At 36.0% G+C, this 22034-nt stretch overlaps 1 pseudogene; it reads left to right on the top strand.

Moving 5' to 3' along the window:
- Window positions 1-78, top strand: LOC125913868 (uncharacterized; annotated as a pseudogene).
- The last annotated feature ends 21956 nt before the right edge of the window (window positions 79-22034 follow it).

The following is a 22034-nucleotide window of genomic DNA, read 5'->3' as shown; positions in this document are numbered from 1 at the left end:
AGCTTTGCAAAGTGGCAGTATCATAGCCAATGAGGTTTATCCGAGGCGTGATTATTGCTAATTGAAAACTAAATGGATGTCAGTATCCATGCCTCAAACAAAATAAACTAGGGAATATTGTTCTAGGTCCTATAATGCCAAAAAGAGAGGAAATGATTTCCCTTACCCAAAAAAATAAAGACAGAAATTAATATGCTAGAAATACTTTCAAGTGACTTAACTCTACCAACAGTAGAAGTAACATGACTTTTAATGTCTTCATGATCTTTGGTTAACATAAGATAGATCTATCCTTGCCTCTGATCAACCAATATTGTGTGTATGCCTCTTTCCTTCCCTTGTAAGATGTTGCAAAAATTAAGTTCCCTTTTCAACTTCGCTTTGGTCTTCAGGTCTATGCAATGTTGCGATGATTTTTTTAAAGTAAAAAATGAAACTGGCGGTTCTCATATCTGAAAATAACAAATTTCTCTCTTGCACACCCCTCCCTTTCCCTATGCACATTGGCATATGAGCTTGTTCAGGGGAAAGGGACTTAATATGCCATATTTGGTTGTCCATACCAAAATGGCATAAGGTATATTCCCCTGGAGAGAGGCCCTTCATACTTTTTTCTCTTTAGCTCCCAACATTTTTCTTCCCTTCTCAATACTTTCTATTTTTGCACATTATTTTCTTTAAGCTATCTAGAAATTCTTTTCCCTTAATGCAAACAGAATTTCACATCCTAAAGTTCTTTCTCACCTAATAGGAAACTATTTGCTGTCTTGGGAAAAATGCTTTGCATGTTAGCATATAAATTTTCTTAGTTTGTCCATTGAGAGAGATTAGTTGAGACTCTAAAAACAAAATAATTAGAGAAGAGAAGCAGCCAGTGTTTGCCTTCTTCCAGATCAATGTGAAATTCCTTTTAAGGACAAAAAAACTATAGCATCTGGTTGATGAATGACATAGGTTGGACATTCTGTTTAAGGGCTGTAACTGGTGATAATATCTGCAGGTACTTTACAGGATTAAATTGAGGTTTACTACCCCTGAACCCATGCCTAAAATTGTTGAGTAATACAAATATGCAGTGTGTGTACACCAGCAGCCTCTTACACCATGCATTAAGAGTTCTTGCATCTATCATTGTAAAACTTTTCAAACATACTATTTCTATGCTTATGAAGTCACTTAAAAATCTATGTAATCTTCCAAAATAATTTTCCTCCACATGCCTACGTTTCCCCAGAAGTGTAACAGATACAATTCAATTCACTTAGAATGGTTTTCCATCTTTAGTGCCAGTCTTACCTCAAATTAAAATGGCTTGTCCAAGACATATTTTGGTGACGCTGATTATAGTGGTTTTCATCTCTAGTAAAAAAAAGAAAAAGGACATACTCTATAATCTTTGATAGATAAAAGGGCATTAATGTTGGATGAGGACATTAATGTCATGCAAATGGATCTGTGGATCATGCAGAGCTGTGAGTGGCTGTTCAATATGGAACGATATAAAAAGAAAAAAAGCATTCAACAACACAAACATATGGGTTCAATAAAACCAAATGAAATCTGACAGGAACAAATGTAAAGCAGGGCACTTAGGTTCAGAAAAGACAAGAGCATGACTTTACAGCAGTACTCCTGAAAAATATTTGGAGGTTTTAGAGCACTCTAATATGATACATAGCAATTTAAAAGGTCACTGTGACCTAAGATGCATAGAAAAGTCCAAGAAGAGATAGCAAGGTTCAGAATTGATCAGACCACTTCTGGAAGTATTTTTAAAACTTGTTTTAATCCTTAATAAGAAATTGCAAGCATTTCCCCAATGTCATTAAATTATCTTAAAACACTTTTAATAGCTATATTGTGCCATAATCTATTTAACCATTCCCCCATTGTCATTTTTTTCTATACGAACAGGTTTGTTCAAGAGTTTTTGGGCACTTCTCTGATTTTTTTTTTCTTTTAGTGTACCAATGTACTGAGGTGCCTGCTTCCTCACACCCTTGCCAGAATTTTGTGTTGTTTCTTCCATCTTTGCCAATTTCACATATGCCAAAAATGGTATCTTGCTTTAATTGGCATCCAGTTGATTACTATGGAAATTAAACATTTTTGCATATTTTTTGGAAATTTATATTTCTTCTTTCATGAATTAGTTCTTCCAATATATTGCCCATTATTTATGGCAGTGGGAGTCACAATACTTTAAAGATACAGAAAAATGAGAATTCGTTCAAAAGAAAGGGAACAAGTTAAGAGCAACCAGGATCACGAGAGAACTGGAAGTCATGTTGCACCAGCGACTGGAAAGACTTAGCTAGCTTGGTAGAAGTTTTCAGGAAGAACTAAATTCAAACATTCGAAAGGCGTTAATCCAGGTATAAAATTCATTTTAAAATGAGTCAAATTGCAGATTTTATCTCAGAAGGACATTCAGAAAAAAATCCAGAATTAGAGTGTAGGTTTTTAGAATGAGTAAATTTGTAGAAAGTTTTCACAGACCAAGACCACCTACTTGTTCAGTATTTTATGTAATTAGACAGAAAGTGGAACTCCTTTGCCCCCAAGGTCTCCTCCAAAGCACATGTTCTGTCAAATGGAATGCAACTCCATGTGGGAAAGCAAGATTTGACATGAGCGCTCTTAAAAAAATTAGCCTAAAATGATTGTGCTATGGGGGCTCCTTGCCTTAGCGGCAGCATATTCACATACCATCTCTTAAAACAAGTTATTTCTAATAATGGCACATGTCACCAAATTCATGTTCCTAAACTTTGGGAGCACATTCCATTGCTGGTAGGTGCCCACAAGTACACGCCACAACCTCCAACCCCAACTCTACCACTGTTCATTGCTGACTTCATTCTTGAAATGCTTCACAAAGACCTGTAACTTCCTTCGCTTCCCAGTGGGGGAAATTTGTTCACATTTCACACATTCATATTTTTATATACTTGCTATTGTGCTATGTCTTTGAAATGTAATGACTCAAGAAAATTACTTTTGATATCATGGCATTCCTCATGTTGGTAATTTATGATAATAGATGTCACTGTAGATTTAAGAGTCATTTATATTGTCCACCTTTTCCTATTTCTGCTAGATTAAATAAATTCTTCATACCGAGTTTTGCCACATTTTTCAGGTTTCTAATCTGTATCACTCACTTTCAGTATATTTATAATCCTTTTATCTGGTCTTTGTAGTTTCAAAAATGGTGCCTTGGATATTTTATGTTTTGAGCAATCAGTGCCCTTTTCAAATTGCCCTCTTAAGGTTTTTGTAAAATAATACTCTCTATAATATAACTTTAAATTACCTATCTTTTTCTTTACTAGACTTAATCCAAGAAGACTAATTGAACATTAAACATTTTAATCATCCCACACTGTCAAACCTGTCTTCTCATTATTGAGAATTGGATGGGCCATGAGCTTAATTGTGTTCCTGGCAATGAAGTAGACTGGAAGTTTCATAATATGATTAGTATATAACTATAGAATTAGTCCTGGTATTTATTAATACTACACAAATATACATTGAATATAACCAAATTCATGGTGCTTCATTAGTGCTTTGGAGAATACAGAGATGAGTAGGTTGTAGTACTTATCTTTATGAAGTTTACCAAAAAAATAGAAGAATAAATCAAAATTCCAAATAACCAAGATAACCCAAAACAAGTTAATGGCCACAAAAATGATGCAAATGAGAATGTTGCATATGATACGGAAGTAAAAGAAGTATAAGGAAATGATTCAAATATAAAAATTGTCATTACATTATATGTGCAAGTAATGTTCAAATATACCTACAGGGTGATTCTTACTCTTAGGATGACCCAACACACAGTGAATCTCAGGAAGTGCATCTTGAACTTCTGTTAGCAATGCCTTATAGAAATGGTTAATACAGGAGACAGCCACCAAGACAAAAAGATGCTTTCATCTAACACAACATGAGGCTTCCTGACAGAAGTATCTTATAGAAGAGCAATGTTTACTAGAAAATTAGGAGTTATTCAAAATGCTAAAAACTCTTCTCCTATCTGCTCTGAAATCTGCTAGGGGACCCCAGGGTTCAGTCAAGGTACTATTTTTAAATGTATTCATTGAACAAACAATACCTTTCAAAGACATTTCAAAGTAAGCTGTGAATTAAAATAGCATAGGATGTGGAACCAATGTAAGTGTAAATATGGATTCGTTTTATCCCTTTTATCTGTATAGATCAATTAGTCTTGTACTATTATTCTTGATATGCATTCACTCTCGGCTTTAGTAGTTACCATGAATGTGAATTACCCTGATTAGGTTTTTTTTCTTATGATGGTTTCATCTATACTTATCTACTGAGCTTAAATGAAAATTTTCTAATGTAATGATAGCTATATGCATCTAACTGGAGACTTAAGCAGGGCTAAGAAACAGACTGAGAAAGTAAAAATCATAATATGCACCTGTTCTGACTTTCACTTGCTATCTACAACTTCCAAAGAAAATCTAATAGAGGAGTCACACTTATGTGGTTAAGTGGCTTTTGTGACCTGAATAACCTACTTCCGTCTTCCTGGAAGTGACTAATCCTGTGTGGTAGGTGAGTTATTCTGAGTGGAGAATGAGTAAAGGGAGAAGAGATAGCTAGTTGTAAGATTATTATCTTCCTTGTCTCTTCTCAGTCTCTGCTGAAATCTTATGTTCTTTCCAAAAGGTTCTTCTTCTACATTATATATTAAGTTGAAAAGGCTACCCAATGATCTCATGAGCTATGGTTATTGAGTCCAGAAAGAGATCCACATATGCTTGGTCAATTGATTTTCATAAGGATGCCAAAGTTATCCAATGGAAAAAGAATAGTTTTTTCAACATATGGTGCTGAAACAACTGAGTATCTATATGGAAAAAGATAATAATAATAATTTTAACTCTTACCTCACATATAGAAAAATTGACCTGAGATGTATGATTATCTAAGTATAAAAGAAAATAAAAATTCTAGAACAAAACAAAGTATAAAATCTTCATCACTTTGAATTAGACAAAAATTCCCTAGGATACAAAAAGCAAAAATCATTTTAAAAGAAAAATATTATAAAGAAGGAATTTAATCAATTAAAAATGTTTTGGAAGATACTGTTAAGGAAATGAAAATACAACCCACAGACAGAAGAAAATATTTGTAATATGCATAGCTGACAAAGGATTTGTATCCTGAAGATATAAAGAACTTTTACAACTCAATAAGATAAACATCTCAATTTAAAATGGGCAATTTGAACATATGCTTCACAAAGGAAGATATATAAATGGCGAATAAGCACATGAAAAGATGCTGATCATCACAGTGAACAGGAAATATAAATTAAAACAGGCATAAGGGATTCACTGGGTGAAAAAATTCAACACAGTCCCTGCCTTTATGAAGTTTACAGTATAACAATGGGATAGTGCTGGGAAAGGAAAAAATACAGGTCATTTGGAGGTGATGACAGAGGAGATCCTTACACAGACAGGTTGGACAAGGGAATTATCAAGGCAGGCTTCCCGGTGAAAGTGAATTTAAGCTGAGATCAGAGGATCAGTGGAAGCAGATTGAGCAAAGGACGTATGAAGTAGATAAGCATGGACAGGGAACAGTATAATATAGAAAATCATGAAAAGAGGAAGCACGAAAGTTCAAAAATCTAGATGTTCACTTACTATGGCTGCCTTGAGAAAAACCATAAGGTGAGAAGTGGAAAGTGGTGGTTAGAGATAAATAAGCAAGTTAATAAGTCTTACAGGCTACCATAAGGATTTTTATTATAAGAGCAATCCATGGAAAACATAGAAAGGTTTTAAACAAAGACATATATCTGACTTGCTTTTTTAAAAAAAAATTTTTTAATGTTTTTTTATTTATTTTTGAGACAGAGAGAGCTAGAGCACAAGCAGCGGAAGCAGAGAGAGGAAGACACAGAATCTGAAGCAGGCTCCAGGCTCTAAGCTGCCAGCACAGAGCCCGACGCAGGGTTTGAACTCACAGACCGCGAGATCATGACCTGAGCCAAAGTCAGCCCGCTTAACCGAGTGAGCCACCCAGGCACCCCTGACTTACTTTTTAAAAGGATCGCAGAGAAAAGAGGAAAATCAAGAATAATTCACAAGTTAACTTCAACAGTTGAGCAGATATCGATACCACTATTTATGATAGGAAATATAGTAGAAGAAGCAATTAGAGATTGAATCCTAGACATAATCAATTTGAGGTATGTATAGGACATTGAAATGAAGTTTTACATATGAAGCTCAGGAGAAAGGTCTAGTCTAGAGATACAAATTTGGGAGTCATCCGTATAATAGAGAATAGGATGTGATAAGTGCTATGATGAGAATATGTACAGAATATTATAAAGGCCTAAAGACCATCTGTATTAATTATCTGTTGGTGTGTTACAAATTATCACAAACTCGATTACTTCAAACAACACACATTTATTATATCACAATTTCTGTGAGTCAGGAATATACGCTTGGCTTATCTGGTACCTCTTCTTTAGAGTTTCTCACAAAGCTGCAGTCAAGGTCTTGACTATGACCTATACCTCTTCTGAACGTTCAGCTGGGGAAGGATACACTTCCAAGTTCATGTGGTTGTTGGCTAGATTCAGTTGCTTGATGGCTGTAAGCGGGAGGCTGTTCTTAGTCCCTTGTCATGTGGGCCTCTCGATAGGGCAGCTCACCAACATGGCAGCTTGCTTTATCAAAGCTGCCAAAAAAGAGAGTCTGCTATCAAAAGTTATAATCTCTTCTAATTTAATCATGGGCATGACATCACCTCAATGTTGAGGTATTCTGTTGGTTAGAAGCAAGTTCCCAAAGCCATGAATACCAATAGTCAGGATCATTACAGAGTACCCACAAGCTATCTACCTCTCCATCTCTACCTAGAAGAGGTAAAAAAAAAAAGCTTCTACATGAAAGTGACACATAAACATGAGAGAAGATATGTGAATTCTACATAGTAAAAAAGAAAGGGCAGATTGGTAATGCCTCAATTTCTCATCTTGATATTGATTAGCCAAAAATTTCCATATTTTCCTATGTCAGGATTGTTCATGGATCAAATGACTGAAATACACAAAGTTGTACTAAATCTAGTAAACAACTTGAAAGAATCGGGGAGCCTGGGTTGCTCAGTTGGTTGAGCGTCCGGCTTCAGCTCATGTCATGATCTCACAGTTCGTGAGTTTGAGCCCTGTGTCCAGCTCTGTGCTGACAGCTCAGAGCCTGGAGCCTGCTTCAGATTCTGTGTCTCCCTCTCTCTCTGCCCCTCTCCCGCTCATGTTCTGTCTCTCTGTCAAAAATAAATAAACATTAAAAAAAAGAAAGAAAGAAAGAATGAATACAGCCAAAAATAATCCCATGGAGTTGCCTTTACCAAACAACAACAACAACAACAAAAACAAAAACAAACAAAAAAAACAAGGGGAAAGCTTTTAAGAAGTTATCGTGTTAACACATGTACAGAATGGAGAAAAGAACGTTACATATTTAGAATGGAGTTCTGGTAGTAAAAAGCATAACAGGGTGCATAGGTCTAAATGAAGGAATATTAATTCAGTCATTATCAAGAGTTAGTTAAGGGAGTAAAATCTGTTTCTAAGTATACATTGTTATTTGGCTTCCCAAACTGGAACAAATACATTGCGAACTGAGAATCCCAGACACATTGGCACTGGATAGATTCTGAGATGCTGGAAGGAGGACAGAAACATGAGAAATGCAGTCAAGTTTTTAAAATTGATGTGATGTTAGGAATACTGTTTCCAGAAATGCATGAGCCACAGGCTAGAAAAAAAGGAAAAGAAAAAAAAAGCTGAAATCGCAGTTTAAATTAGGGTGAAGCATGCATCACAAACATTAAGTATATAGAGGAGAAATTACAAGATCTCACAAAAAGACAAAAAACTTTTGTATTTGATATTCTGAATGAACAATGTTTATTGGGTATTCATTTATAATTTATTCATTTAATATATATTTACTAGGTGACAGTTGAAAATTTAAGTAAAAACAATTTGGAACTTTTTTTAAGTGGGAAACTATAATATTTCAAATTAACACTCAGGCCTGGTGCTAGGTTATCTCTATCACAGCTGGAATGTGGCAAAGGAATGGAGAAAAAATAAAATAAAGAGCTTTGTGATCTATACCACCTATAGCTAAAATGAAGTTGATATTTCCTCTCTGGCTCTAATGACAGAAAATATTCTTGACTTGGGGATACAAAGTGACAATTCAGAACCCTTGACAGAAAGAAGAAAGTTAAATTTAGAATATATTCTAACTAATAATTTCAGAAACTTTTTTGATTATGATCTTTCTCAATGGAAAATTTTGGTGAATGATATAACTATGGAGGTGAATAAGAAATAAGATAGCCAACTAAAAGACAAGTAAATAATCTCAGGTGTAATATTGGCTCTCTTATTATTCTCTAGATTAATTCTTGGTACCTGTTATTTTCTTTTCCCAACACACATTCTTTTCTTTGTCTTCTTTCTTCATCTAGAAACCACACCATGATCATAAGGGTGAGCCTATAATCCATGATGGGTCAAACTTTGGACCATATCATCTTGCCCATGGTAATTGGTTTGGAATGGGTATCTACCCAAGCAAGGTCAATCAGCTCTCATTCCTGTGATTGAAATATAGATTCTGGAAGAAAGGAATTGACTCTTCCCAGTGATATCACTATGAAAGTACACTGGTAGCCTATTTGGCCAATAACGATCTTGCCTTCAGTTGGAAAAATGCCCCTGCTGCATAGAAGTGAAGAGACAAAAAGCTAGCTGGTGATATTTTGAACCCTCAAAAAATCATGAATAATGCTTATTCTAGTATGTTTTTCTCAATTATATGAGCAATAAATGCCCCTTTTCTTTTTTGTTTCATAAAAACCATCTAAAACCTGAATTTTACTATTTTATTTGCTGTCAGAAGAATCTAGACTAATAAAATCTACCAACAATATGTTTTGAAAGATACTATCTACTATATCGCACTTATTACATGAAAAGTAATTTGTTTTATATTTTTAATAACTGAGAAATTTTACATCTATTCTAAATTTCTAATCAGGATGAGAAAACTACAATTATTAATTGAGTGGACAGAATTCCAACCAAAGAGAAAGATATTTAATGTTTTGCTAACTTTTGAAAACTAATCAAAGATAAACATAAGGCTTCTGTGAAGTTTTGTGACAAAATATGACAATGATTTGGGACCTACATGACTATCTTCAGAGTGCCCTAGATTCCAGAGACTCCATTGTGGAAACTATGCTCACAAGGACAAATCTTCCTTATAGTACTTACAACATAATAATGTAACTCATGGCTTGCATGCCGTTCTCCCCTATTAGACATTGAAATTTTTGTAGGTAAGAATAGGGGTACAGAGGGGCGCCTGGGTGGCTCAGTCGGTTGAGTGTCCGACTTCAGCTCAGGTCATGGTCTCACAGTCCGTGGGTTCGAGCCTGGCATCTGGCTCTGTGCTGACAATTCAGAGCCTGGAGCCTGCTTTGGATTCTGTGTCTCCCTCTCTCTCTGCCCCTCCCCTGCTCATGCTCTGTCTCTTTCTGTCTCAAAAATAAATAAAAACATTAAAAAACAAAAGAATAGGGGTACAGAAACTGCTGGATGTTTTCTATATTTATTTTTCCATTTTTTTCTTTTTTTGTGGTGTTAGAGCCTCTAGGTTTTGGCTGGCCATTTGGCCACGCACCTTTGCCAGTGAGTATGGTCAAATTATTAAGTTTTGGTCAATGAGGTGTAAGCCTGAGTGTTGTGTAAGCTTGAGGCTGCAACCTTACAAAATGGTTGATAGTTTTCTGATTTCATTTAAGGAGTGAACAACCTATCCCTCACTGTTTACAGCTAAAAATCCCTAGTCAAAAAAATAAATGAACTATCTGAGATCTTTGAAAAGTAAATATTAGCAGTCAGACTGGAGACAGAAACAAAAATGTGAAGAATATTCCATATAGCAGTGGATTCCTTATTTGTTTGTTTTTCTCCTTGTATCTCTTGGATTACACTCTAGGTGTCCCAAATCCTAGAACAGTGCATTATGCATGGACAGAAAAATCGCCTCCCAAAATTCTCTCTCTCTCTCTCTCTCTCTCTCTCTCTCTCTCTCTAATAAGAGGCTCTCTCTCTCTAATAAGGCTATAAAGATAGCCTTCTATGGGATGGAGCCTCAGTAATGAAGCTGCATCCCTACAATAGTGGTGGCAGGAATAGAAATGGCACCTAAAGCTCTTCTCTGAATTCTCCACTTCAAGGTAGACCCAGTAGGGGGAAGCGCTGAGCAAACAGGGAGGTTAAGGCCTGGATTTATGGACACAGCATCAGGAAAGTGTGCTTCTGAGAAACAGAGTTATGGGAGAAATCACAGGGAGTAAGGAGGTGAGGAAAGGAGTCCCTTAAATCTGTGTATGAAAAGTGGCATCTACAAAAGCCCACAACCTAACATCATACTGAATGGTGAAAGACTGAATGCCTTTCTGCCAATGCTTGGCAACAAGGCAAGGATGTCTGCTTTCACCATTCGTATTTGTCACTATACTGGAAGTTCTGTTCAGCATGATAGGGCAAGAAACAGAAATAAAAAGCAAATGATGGGCACAAAAGTCTCCCTATTCCTAGATGACAGAATTTTTTACATAGAAAATCCCAACAAATCTACAAAAAAAATTCTAGTCTTAGAGATTTTAAAAAAATTGCAGGAAAAGTGATCAATATATAAAAGCCAATTGTATTGGGATACATTGACAATGAATAATTGGAAACTTAAAAAACTCCATTTATAAATTTATAATAGCTATATGAATAAGAAATATTTAGGCGTAAATTTTGTAGAGACAATTCTTTATGGATCTCTCACATCCCTGATGTCTTTCTTATAAGCAAGGCACTGGCTGCTCTTTGTTCCAAACTACCCTTTCAACATTTATATAGTTAAAGAAACATAAATAAAAATCCCAACAGGATATTTTTGTGGATCTAGACAAGCTGACTGTAACATGTTATGGAAAAGCAAAGGAAATAAAGTAACTTAAATAATTTGAAAACATGAGAACAGAGTTGAAGGACTCAAACCACCCAATCTTAAGACTTACTATAAAGCTACAATAATGAGAACAGTGTGGTAAAAGGATAGAAACATAGATCAATGGAACAGAATTAAGAGTCTAAAAATAAACCCATATAAATATTTTCAATTGAATTTTGTCCAAGGTACAAAGGCAATTTAATAAGGAAAGGATAGTCATTTCAATCAATGGTGCTGGAACAATTGGACATCACTAGGCAAATCAAAACAAAGAACCTAGATATTCCTCAAGCAAAAGTTAAATTCAAAATAGGTCATGGACTTTAACCAATAAAACTTTTAGAAGAAACTCTACATGATCTTGGATTGAGCAAAGAATTCTTACACATATGACACCAGAAGCACAATCCACAAATGAAAAATTGAAAAATTGGACTTCATAAAAATTGAAAATGTTTGATATGAGAAAAACACTCTTGAGGGAATTGGGGAAAAAAAAGAGTTATAGCTAGGGGAAATTTTTTTTTAATTTTTTTTTAACATTTATTCATTTTTGAGAGTGAGACAGAGCATGAGCGGGGGAGGGGCAGAGAGAGAGGGAGACACAGAATCTGAAGTAGGCTCCAGGCTCTGAGCTGTCAGCACAGAGCCTGACGTGGGGCTAGAACTCACAGACCGTGAGATCATGAGGTGAGCTGAAGTCGGACACTTAACCGACTGAGCCACCCAGGCACCCCTCAGGAAAAATATTTGGATATCACATATCTAACAAAGGATTTTTACATAAAACTGTCTTAGTCAGCTTGGGTTGCTATAACAAAGAACCACAAACAGATTGGCTTAAATAACACACATTTATTTCTCACGTTTCTGAAGGCTGGGAAGTCCAGGAGCAAAGTGCTGGTCAATTTGGTGTTTGGTGAGAGCCCTCCTCCTAGATTGCAGATGACTATCTTCCTGCTGTGTGGTCATGTGATGGAGGGAGAGAGAGCAAGAGAGAGAATGCCCTCAATGGTTTCTCCCCCCCTTCTCCTCCTTTTTTAATGCTTATTTAATTTGAGAGAGAGAGGGAGAGAGAGAAAGAGAGCACGAGCTGGGGAGGGGCAGAGAGAGAGGGAGAAAGAGAATCCCAAGCAGAGTCTGAGCTGTCAACATGGAGCCCAACATGGGGCTGAATCTCACAAACCATGAGATCATGACCTGAGCCCAAATCAAGACTCAGACACTTAACCAACTGAGCCACCCAGGTGCTCCCCCTCAATGGTTTCTTCTTAATAAGGGTACTTACCCCATCTGAAGAGCCCCACCCTCATAAGTGATGAATCATGGGACTCTACCCCAAAACCAAGAGCACACTCTATACACTGTATGTTAGTCAACTTGACAATAAATTATATTAAATTAATTAATTAAATAAACAAGCAAACATAAAAAGAAAAGCCCTACCATCATGATCTCATCTAAATCTGGTTACCTCCCAAAGGCCCCATCTCTTAATACATCACATTGGGTTAGGGGTTCAATATATGAATTTTCAGACAAAAACATTCAGTCCATAGCAAGACTATATAAAGTCTTCTCAAATCTCAGAGCACCTGGGTATCAGTCAGTTAAGTGGCCAACTCTCCATTTTGGCTCAGGTCATGATCTTACAGTCTGTGAGTTTGAGCCCCATGTTGGCCTCTGCTGTATCAGTGTGGAGCCTACTTGGAATTGTCTCTCCCTCTCTCTCTCTGCCCCTACCCAACTCATACTTTCTCTCAAAATAAATAAACTTAAAAAAAAGTTCTCAAATCTCAATAATGAGAAACAAAACAATTCAATATAAAAATGGGCAAAAGAGTTGGGCAGTTAATTAGGATTCTGGGGGGAGGTTAGTCCTTTTTCCTAAGGCCTTGACTAATTGGATGAGGCCCACCCACATTATGGAGAGTAATCTGCTTTATTCGAAGTCTACTGATTTTAATGTTAATCTCATCTTAAAATTATCTTCATAGCAACATTCAGATGTGTTTGACCAAATATATAGATACTGCGGCCTAACTAAGTTGACATATAAAATTAACCACATAACTAACCACATTCATTAACCAATAAAAATATGTAGATTGAAATAAATACTTGAGACAATGGTCAGCAATGTTAGTCATTAGGGGTATACAAATTAAAACCATATTGAAATACCACCACATACATACCTATTAAGATGGCTTAAAAAACAAAAACAAGCAAACAAAAAAAGCAAAGCAGCAAAGACAACAAAATATCACAATATTACATGCTGATGAAGATGTGTAGCAATCTGAATGCTCATGCATTATAGAAAAGAATGTAAAATGGGACAGTCATACTGGAAACAGGGAGTTTCTTATAATGTTAAGCATATATACACTTGCCCAATGACCCAGCAATCCTACTCCTATGTTCAGAACAAAATCTTGTACATGAATATTTATATCAATATTATTCATAATCACCCAAACTTGAAATGGCCAAAATGTCCTTCAACAGGTGAATGGATATATTGTGGTACATCCACACCATGAAATATTCTCTGAAATTTAAAAAAATATGAACACAATATGAATGAATCTCAAGTGCATTATGCTATGTGAAAGAAACCAAATAAAAAGTTACTTATCGTATGATTCTGTTTACATGACATTCTTTAAAAGGCAAAAGTGTAGGGATAGAGAATAAATCAGTGGTTCCCAAGGGTTGAGTTTGTCAGGGGGTGTGTGTTAACTACAAAGGAGTAGCATGAAGGAATTTGGGGGGCTGATAGAGCAGTTTTGTGTCCTATTTGTGGGAGTGGTTACACAAACTTATATACATATTAAAACTCAAAACTGTGCACAAAGAGTGAATTTTTTGTGTGTAAACAAAAATAATAATGATGAAGTCTTTCAAAACTAGACAACTGACACTTATTCTTTGTCCCCTCTACTTTGTCCTGGGAACATGAATATGAACTTGAACTATGACAACATGGATGGTGAAAATTACCTGGAAATCAGCAACATACTAGCCCTATACTGGGAGGTCTGTTATTTGAAGGTTTTCCATCAGTAGCAGTCAAAACTGTTCTAAATAATAATCAGTATCTTTTATTTATGATTCTCCAGGTATCTAGTAACACATAACTATTTAATAAATAAACGTTGGACAAAGAAAGATTAACACAATGTTAGCTCTTAATTATCAAAATATTGTATTCCTCAGTTTGGCCAGTTATAAAATATTGTTAGAAGCATTTCACTAATGAGTTGAAAGACAAGTGTTGTCCAGGATCATTCCTCTTTGGCAAAACAAAGAATTTGATTGAGCCCATCCTGAATAAATCAGTCATTGCATCTATGGATCCACCACACTATATAATCTGTTCAATTTGTTTAAAACCATTCAATCTAAAGCAGTCTGACTCTCCTGGCTCAGGTTCCAGGACTCTGACTGATCAGCTGTGAGTGGAGACAGCTCTCTTCTGAACCTGATTCCAGTCTCACATTCCCTGCGGAGACTTCCCCTGCCCAAATTTTCCTGGACTGTATGACTTAAATGAAAACTCTAGTTTTAGGATCTGTGAGTTCCCAAACTTTCTTGTCTGTTGGAATCTTAGAATCCCTCTTTACACTTACAAAAATAGGCAAAAATTCAGAGTTGCTTTTATTTTGAAATATCCTTTGCCAAATCCTGCGAACCTAACTTACCATCTTCCTGTGACTTAAGTTACAAGCACCTCAGATCTAAGCATGTTCTGTAGCAATCCGAACCCACCCTTTAACAATTTCCTTGAAATCCATTTGTTCAGTCAATAAACATAGTTTCCACAGTAAGTTTTTTCAATCTGGAATTTAAAAGCTGGGTCTGGTTTCATCCTGTCTGGGTATCTACTCTTTTCATCATCACGCACGCGTGTGCGCGCACACACACACACAAATCTGTTTCCTCATTTGGAGGTCAAGTATTCTATTTAATATTTTTTATATTATTATCGGCATCTACCCAGCCCTAATATTTACATGGAATTTAGCTCATGGTAAACACTAAATATATTTCTTAAATAAATAACAAAAACTATAATTCAAAAAAAACTACAAAAAAGAAACAAATATGGTTATGGCAAGTAATCAAAGAAAGGGAAGAAGGAAGGGGACATTTTTAGCAACACGTCTATCAGTTGTTTGCTCCTCACTGGGCCTTTGGTATGTGCGTTAATGATTCCTCTGGTGCCATAGCTGCCACTGGACTCTAGAGATTAAATCTCTTGTCTGCAATGGATCAAAACCTGATTATGGTTTTGGATCAAAATCAGAGGAGCACTTTGAAGCCTTAAGGCTTCTGAACTCTGACAATACAAGGATGTTGGATCAAAGTGTCACTAGCAGAACACCTATTTCGTATAAAATGAATAAATCCTAGGAAGTTAAAGGTTTTCAGAATTTTTGTGTCTGACTTTTCTGACATTATTTTAAAACTTTGATGTACTTTACTTGGCTCACTTTTAAGAGTCTATATTCATTTATCACAATGACTCCTTAATGGCATCTTTATGGGAAATTTTAACTCCTGAAGAAAATGAGTTTAATATTATTTTTTAAATTGGGAGATTCCCAATAAAAAATGCATTAATTCGGTCAGACAATATGAGTACATACTATAAGTAGGGCAAGGTGTTACAAATAAAAAATGGACCTGTCTTCTAGGAGTTTACCACCTAGTAGTAAAGATAAAATATGTACATCAAATATTGCACTTTAAAAAGCATAAGAGGTTCTGATTCCAGCAATGGCATACTAACTTGCACAAGACTAACATTTACTGCCAAGACCAACTGGGAAAACTGGATAAAATATGAAACCCCCCCCCAAAATCTGTTGGATAACACTGGGGAGTCATCAAGGATGCAAGGAACCAAGACCCTTAAAGAAGGGAAATAAAGAGATAAGCCAGATATTTATGTCTGCTTTTCCCTTCAAAATATTTGTTGATTTGTAGGCAGCCTCTGAGACACTGAGAAGCTAAGCAAACTTTTCAGTAGTCTGTGGAGTTGGGAGTAAAAAATTCAAGTCCAAGTCCTACTAAAGAGAAGGAGATAGGGGTGCCCGAGTGACTCAGTCAGTTAATTAAGCATCTGATTTCAGCTCAGATCATCATCTCACAGTTTATGAATTCAGCCCTGTGTTGGGTTCTGTGATGACAGCTCAGAGCCTTGAGTCCATTTTGAATTCTGTGTCTCCCTCTCTCTCTGCCCTTCCCCTGCTCGTGCTCTGTCTCTCGTTCCTTCAAAAATAAATAAACATTTAAAAAATATTCTAAGAAAAAAAAAAGAAGGAGCTATAGTAAACACCTAAGACTTTCAGTTGGGACCCTTAAAGGACCTCTCCATAGATGAAAGCCTAAAAAGAAATAGAGTAGCCCACCTGAAACTGGATTCTAATCATCTTGATCTCAAGTTGAATTAAAGTGATTTGGCCCCAGCCTAACTGCTTTCAGGAAAACAAACAAAACGAACAAACAAACAAACAACAAAAAAATCTCTGTCAAAGAAAACAATGTGATGCGGAGTCAGATTATTTCTATTTTTTTTATATGCGAAACCCAAATATTTTAAAAAGTAAAAAATCTATTAGACAAAGTAGTAGAAGGGATCAACAGGGAAAATAGCAGACAATACAAAGCAACTTATGGGAAATAAAATATTGGAGTTATCATATGTAAACAAAAATAATTGTCTAATATATATATATTTTTAAAATATATGGCAAGATGAATAAATTTCAGTCAGGAAAGCAGTGGTTAAAAACTTAGGCTCTGGAGGCGCCTGGGTGGCTCAGTCGGCTAAGTGTCCGACTTCACCTCAGGTCACGATCTCGCAATTCGTGGGTTCGAGACTCGCATTGGGCTCTGTGCTGACAGCTCAGAGCCTGAAGCCTGTTTCAGATTCTGTGTCTTCCTCTCTCTCTGACCCACCCCGTTCATGCTCTCTCTCTCTGTCTCAAAAATAAACAAACGTTAAAAAAAAAAAAAACTTAGGCTCTGGAATCAGAAGTGGTTTCCAAATCCTTATTCCAACCTACTAAGTGCATGATCTTGAGCAGAACACTACTGATAATGAAGCTAGTACTTATCTATCATGTACTGGGTACTTACTTTGTGGTAGGCATTGTAGCTAAGAACTTATCACACCATATCTCATTTAACACCATCAACAACTCAGGGGAATCCAGTGAACACCCACATTGCCAGATGAGGTATCTGAGGCATTTCAGATCTCACTACACAAAGCGTATGACTTTGGGCAAGTTACTTACTCTCCGAAGCCTCACATACAAAGCTAAAATATTTAATTTCTGTAGCTATTGACATGATTAAATGAGTTGATACATATAAAGAACTTGGTCTCTAGTGAGTCTAATGAGTATTCTGCCAATACTATTATTGTTACCTTCCACACTCCCATATGTGAATCATTTATATATGGTATAAAGAAATCAAAACAAAAACACTACCTAGTCAATTATATCCAAGAGATACCACCAAATTGAATTGCTCAGAGTAAGGTACTCATTTTGGAGATAGTTGACAATATCTGTTTCAATCTGTGTTATAAATACAGAACTGAAGATATAAACATTTGGGATGAGGCATCAAGTTAAAGATAAGCAAATAATCCAGTATCACTTTTCAAATATTAGAAATGTCCCTGGGTCACCAGCGATACTTAGGCAGACAGGTGTGCCTTCCCCCATGCTTCTTCACCCTTACCTCCATATCCAACTATGTGAGGAAATTCCAGGTGCCATAGCTCTCAGCCCACTTTATAGCCTATACCATGTTATATCAAGCAGCTTAAGCTCAGCTTCCCCATTGAAGACCACACAAATGCAGCCCTGCTTAGTGACTCCTTTTGTTTATCATGCTGGGCATCTATGGTCTCACAACTCCAGAGAGAAGAATCAATGTGGTCACTATTCATTTCCATCTATCGTGACACCTCAAAGAGATGTCCTTCACAATGACACCATCCTATTCTAATGCTTTACACAGTGTATTATTTTGTCTTATTAATAATCTGATGATGATAAAAGATGTCCTGAAATTCAGCTTGTGTGTCTGTAGTCCTGCTTTCTGATAATTCCAATTACATCCAGATGTTTTTCTGCCCTTTCCACCTCCAAACACTCACAAGGGAAAACAAAAGCATTCTTACTTTACCTTTTGTTGTTGATGGTGTGCTATTTACAGAAAAGATGCTTAATTCCAGGTTTTCATGTGGTGTCTGGTTCCAAATTCCTAAATTTATCATAAAAAAATGGAATGGACCATTACACATGCCAAAAGTAGCTTTTCCCACTAATAGATGACAAAAGTAAATTAAAGCCCTTTGACTTTTCCTGTGATATATACATGAAAGACATTTTAATAAGAAAATTTAATAATCAAAGACTTCTTCTTCTGACCAAGAAAAGGAAAGACTGAATTCACCTTTCTTCTTGAATCTGCCAAGAAAATAAAATATGTGAAATGTATGTGAAATGTTTTCAAGATACTGAACACCAGGCAGCAAAGGACAGTAATTTCTGAGAAATGGGCAACAAATGAGGTGTGCTTTATGACTGTCCCAGCTTACTACGTGAGTTTCCAGGCCATTTCTCAGGAAGGGGGAACCCAAATGAATTCTGGTGGTTACCCTGAGTAAAGAGGAGAAGGCTGGGATTCTAGAGAGACTGAGGTGATAAGAGTTGGCAAGACAGAGTACCAGACAGGAGACAAGTACACGGACAGAGAATTCTGTCGATTTGCAACAGGTTCCCCTAGAGTTTTCAGATGCATATCAGCACACACATTTGAGGTTAGGTAATTCACTACCTAAAAGGACTGGAGGGAAACAGTTGCCAGGGTTCACACAGAGCCTGGAATATTACCCATTCTTATCAGCAAGTCTGGAAAACCTCATCATTTATAGAGTGCTGAGTATAGTTCTCAGAAAGTTCTCAACTGAGTAGGAAGAATAATTAGTCCTAGCCTTAATACTGCTCTGGTCTCACCTAACAAGTTGTAAGAACAAGTTGAAAAGATTAAACTGCTTCTAAGCAATTTAACTGTGCTCCAAAACAAAGCTCAAGACTATTTATAAAAATACAAAGATATCCAGTTCCCAAAAAAGTAAAATTTACAACATCTGGCATCCAACAAAAAATGACTAAGAATGCAAAGAAGTAGGAAAAATGAAGAAAAATTAATAAACTAAAATCAGTCCAGAATTGACACAAATACTAGAATTAGCAGGCAAGGGTATTAAAAATTATTATAAGTATTTCAATATGCTCAAAAAAGTTAAATAAAGACATGTAATATATGTAAAAGACTCATTAAATTTTTAGACATGAAAATTGCAATGTATGAGATTAAAAAGATACAGGGTGAAATTAACAGCAGATAAATGAGAAAGGAAAAACTAGTAAACTTGAAGACATAGAATCTGTACAAACAGAATCTGAAGCAATAGAATCTATCCAAAGTGAAACACAGAGAGAAAACACAAATGACAGGGTGGTCAGGATAGGTCTTATTGAGAAGATGACTTTTAAGCAAAAATTTGAAGAAGGCAACGACATTGATTACCACATGGATATCCATAGGAAGACTATTCCAAGCAGTACTGGAAATCATGAGTCTCCAGATAGTGATTGTAAAGTAGTTAACAGTATTCAACATTTAATAAACACTCAAAAGATGAAAGCTATCATTGCTGCTGCTGCTGTTGTCCTTATTAAACACTGATAGTCTGGGGCAGCAGAAGGAGAAGGGAACTCATTTATAGAAGGGCTTCCTTTTGCCAAGTACTCATCTAGGCATTTTATATATATATTTGTGTGTGTGTGTGTGTGTGTGTATAGTCAGTAACACTGTAATATGAGTAATTCCATTTTATAAATAACAGAGCAGAGCCTTTGAAGAGTTAAGATATTTATGCAAGGTCTCCAAGAGACCAAGACAGAAACATGATTTGACCTCAGGATTCTCTGACTACAAATCTTATATACTTTCCACTACTCCATGTTGCCCATTGTCACACATGAAATCTGGAGACTTGGGAAAGTAAATGGGAAAGTTAAATGTCCCAAGTTCCTATACATCTCTGTGTTTTCAAGGAGTCACAAATTCATTCATTCATTCATTCATTCATTCATTCAAATGAAGCTACCATGATAAATGATGTGGAAAATTGTGGGAATATAAAATGGTCCAGAGCTATGGAAAGTAGTACGGAAATTCCTCAAAACTTGATCATACAATTTCAGTATGATCCAGCAACTGCATTTCTGGATATATACTCAAAAGAAGAGAAAGAAGAGAGAGACTTAAGTAGAAGTTTGTACAGCCATGTTCATAACAGCATTGTTCACAATAGCTAAAAGGTAAAAGCAACTCAACTGTCCATTGGTGGATGAATGGATAAACAAAATATGGTATATACATGAAATGGAATATTATTCTGTCTCAAAAAGGAACTGAATTTTGACACAAGCTGCAACATGGATGAACCTTGAAGACATGCCAAGTGAAATAAGCCAGCCGCAAAAGAACAAAAATTGTATGATCCCTCTTATATAGGTTCTTAGAGTAATCAAATTCAGAGATAGAAGAAGTAAATGGTGGTTGCTAAGGGCAGGTAGAAGGAAGATAAGCACAATAAGTGTTTCACAGATAAGGAGCTTTATATGGGGAATATGAAAAAGTTCTGAAGATGGCTGGTGGTGATGGTTGCCCAACAATGTGAATGTACTTAGTGACACAGTATTGTACTTTAAAAAATGGTAAAAATGGTAAATTTTATGCCGCGTATGCTTACCACAAAAAAACACACCTTCCAAAACCCAGTAGTCTATTATAACATTTGTGTTCACCCTCACAGATCGGCAGGTATGCTAGAGTTTGTATGGAACTAACTTGGTCTTGGCTCCAGCCGAAAAGAGATCCATTTTTCCTTTCATACTTTTTGGACTAGCAGCTCCCTGGGACATGTTTTTCTTGTGGTGAATGACAAAAGCATAAAGAAATGAGAGTATAAGCACATGATACCTCTTTAAGCCTTGGCTTTGAGCTGGCCCATTCTCACTTCTGCCAACATTTCACTGGACAAAACAAGTTATATGGCTTAAATCCCACATCAATGGAGCAGAGAAATATACTTTGGCTACTCTTGGGGAATATATTGCAAAAATCACATGGCAAAAGGTAGAGGTGTAAATTATAACATACAGAGGGTAAAGAGTTGAGAACGAGAATCCAATCCATACACTGACATAAAGATATGTTTATGTAGTTTTACATACAAGACATCATGCATATCTAGTTCATAACTGATAAATCACAGAATTGGAAGAACCTGGTTTCTAGCTTTAAAATTGCCAAACACTACAAAGTTTATTAATAAACCTAGATATGAAGAGGAATAAAACATATAGTTTCTTTGACTTTTCATATGAATCTGATTTTTTTCATTTGCTGTTTTGCACTTATGAGTTTCTCCGGAGACCAACAATACTCGTGAATCAAAATAAACAGTAATACAAATAATTTAGAAAGTAAATAAGAAACACTTCGAATGGATGATTTTAACTTTCCAGAACCTACAAAGATACATTAGCTATCTTGGGAGAGAAATGATTTTTAAACTCCATATGGCCCTAGATAAGATGGGCCACGTAGAGAAAATGGGGTGTATTCTCAAAAGATTATAAAATTAAGGTGCTCCACCCCATTGAAAGGGCTAATCTTAGAAACTAAGAAAGAAAGAGAGCAAGGAGAGAGAAGAAAGAAAGAAGAAAGAAAGAAAGAAAGAAAGAAAGAAAGAAAGAAAGAAAAAGAGAAAGAGAGAAAAAGAAGAAAAGGTGGTAGAAACATGACATTTTCTGTTTAAGAAGGGGA

This window comes from Panthera uncia, assembly GCF_023721935.1.
Source record: "Panthera uncia isolate 11264 chromosome C1 unlocalized genomic scaffold, Puncia_PCG_1.0 HiC_scaffold_4, whole genome shotgun sequence".
NCBI classification, from domain to species: Eukaryota; Metazoa; Chordata; class Mammalia; order Carnivora; family Felidae; genus Panthera; species Panthera uncia.
The sequence above is the reverse complement of the archived record's forward strand: the minus strand, read 5'-3'. Positions and strand labels throughout refer to the sequence as shown.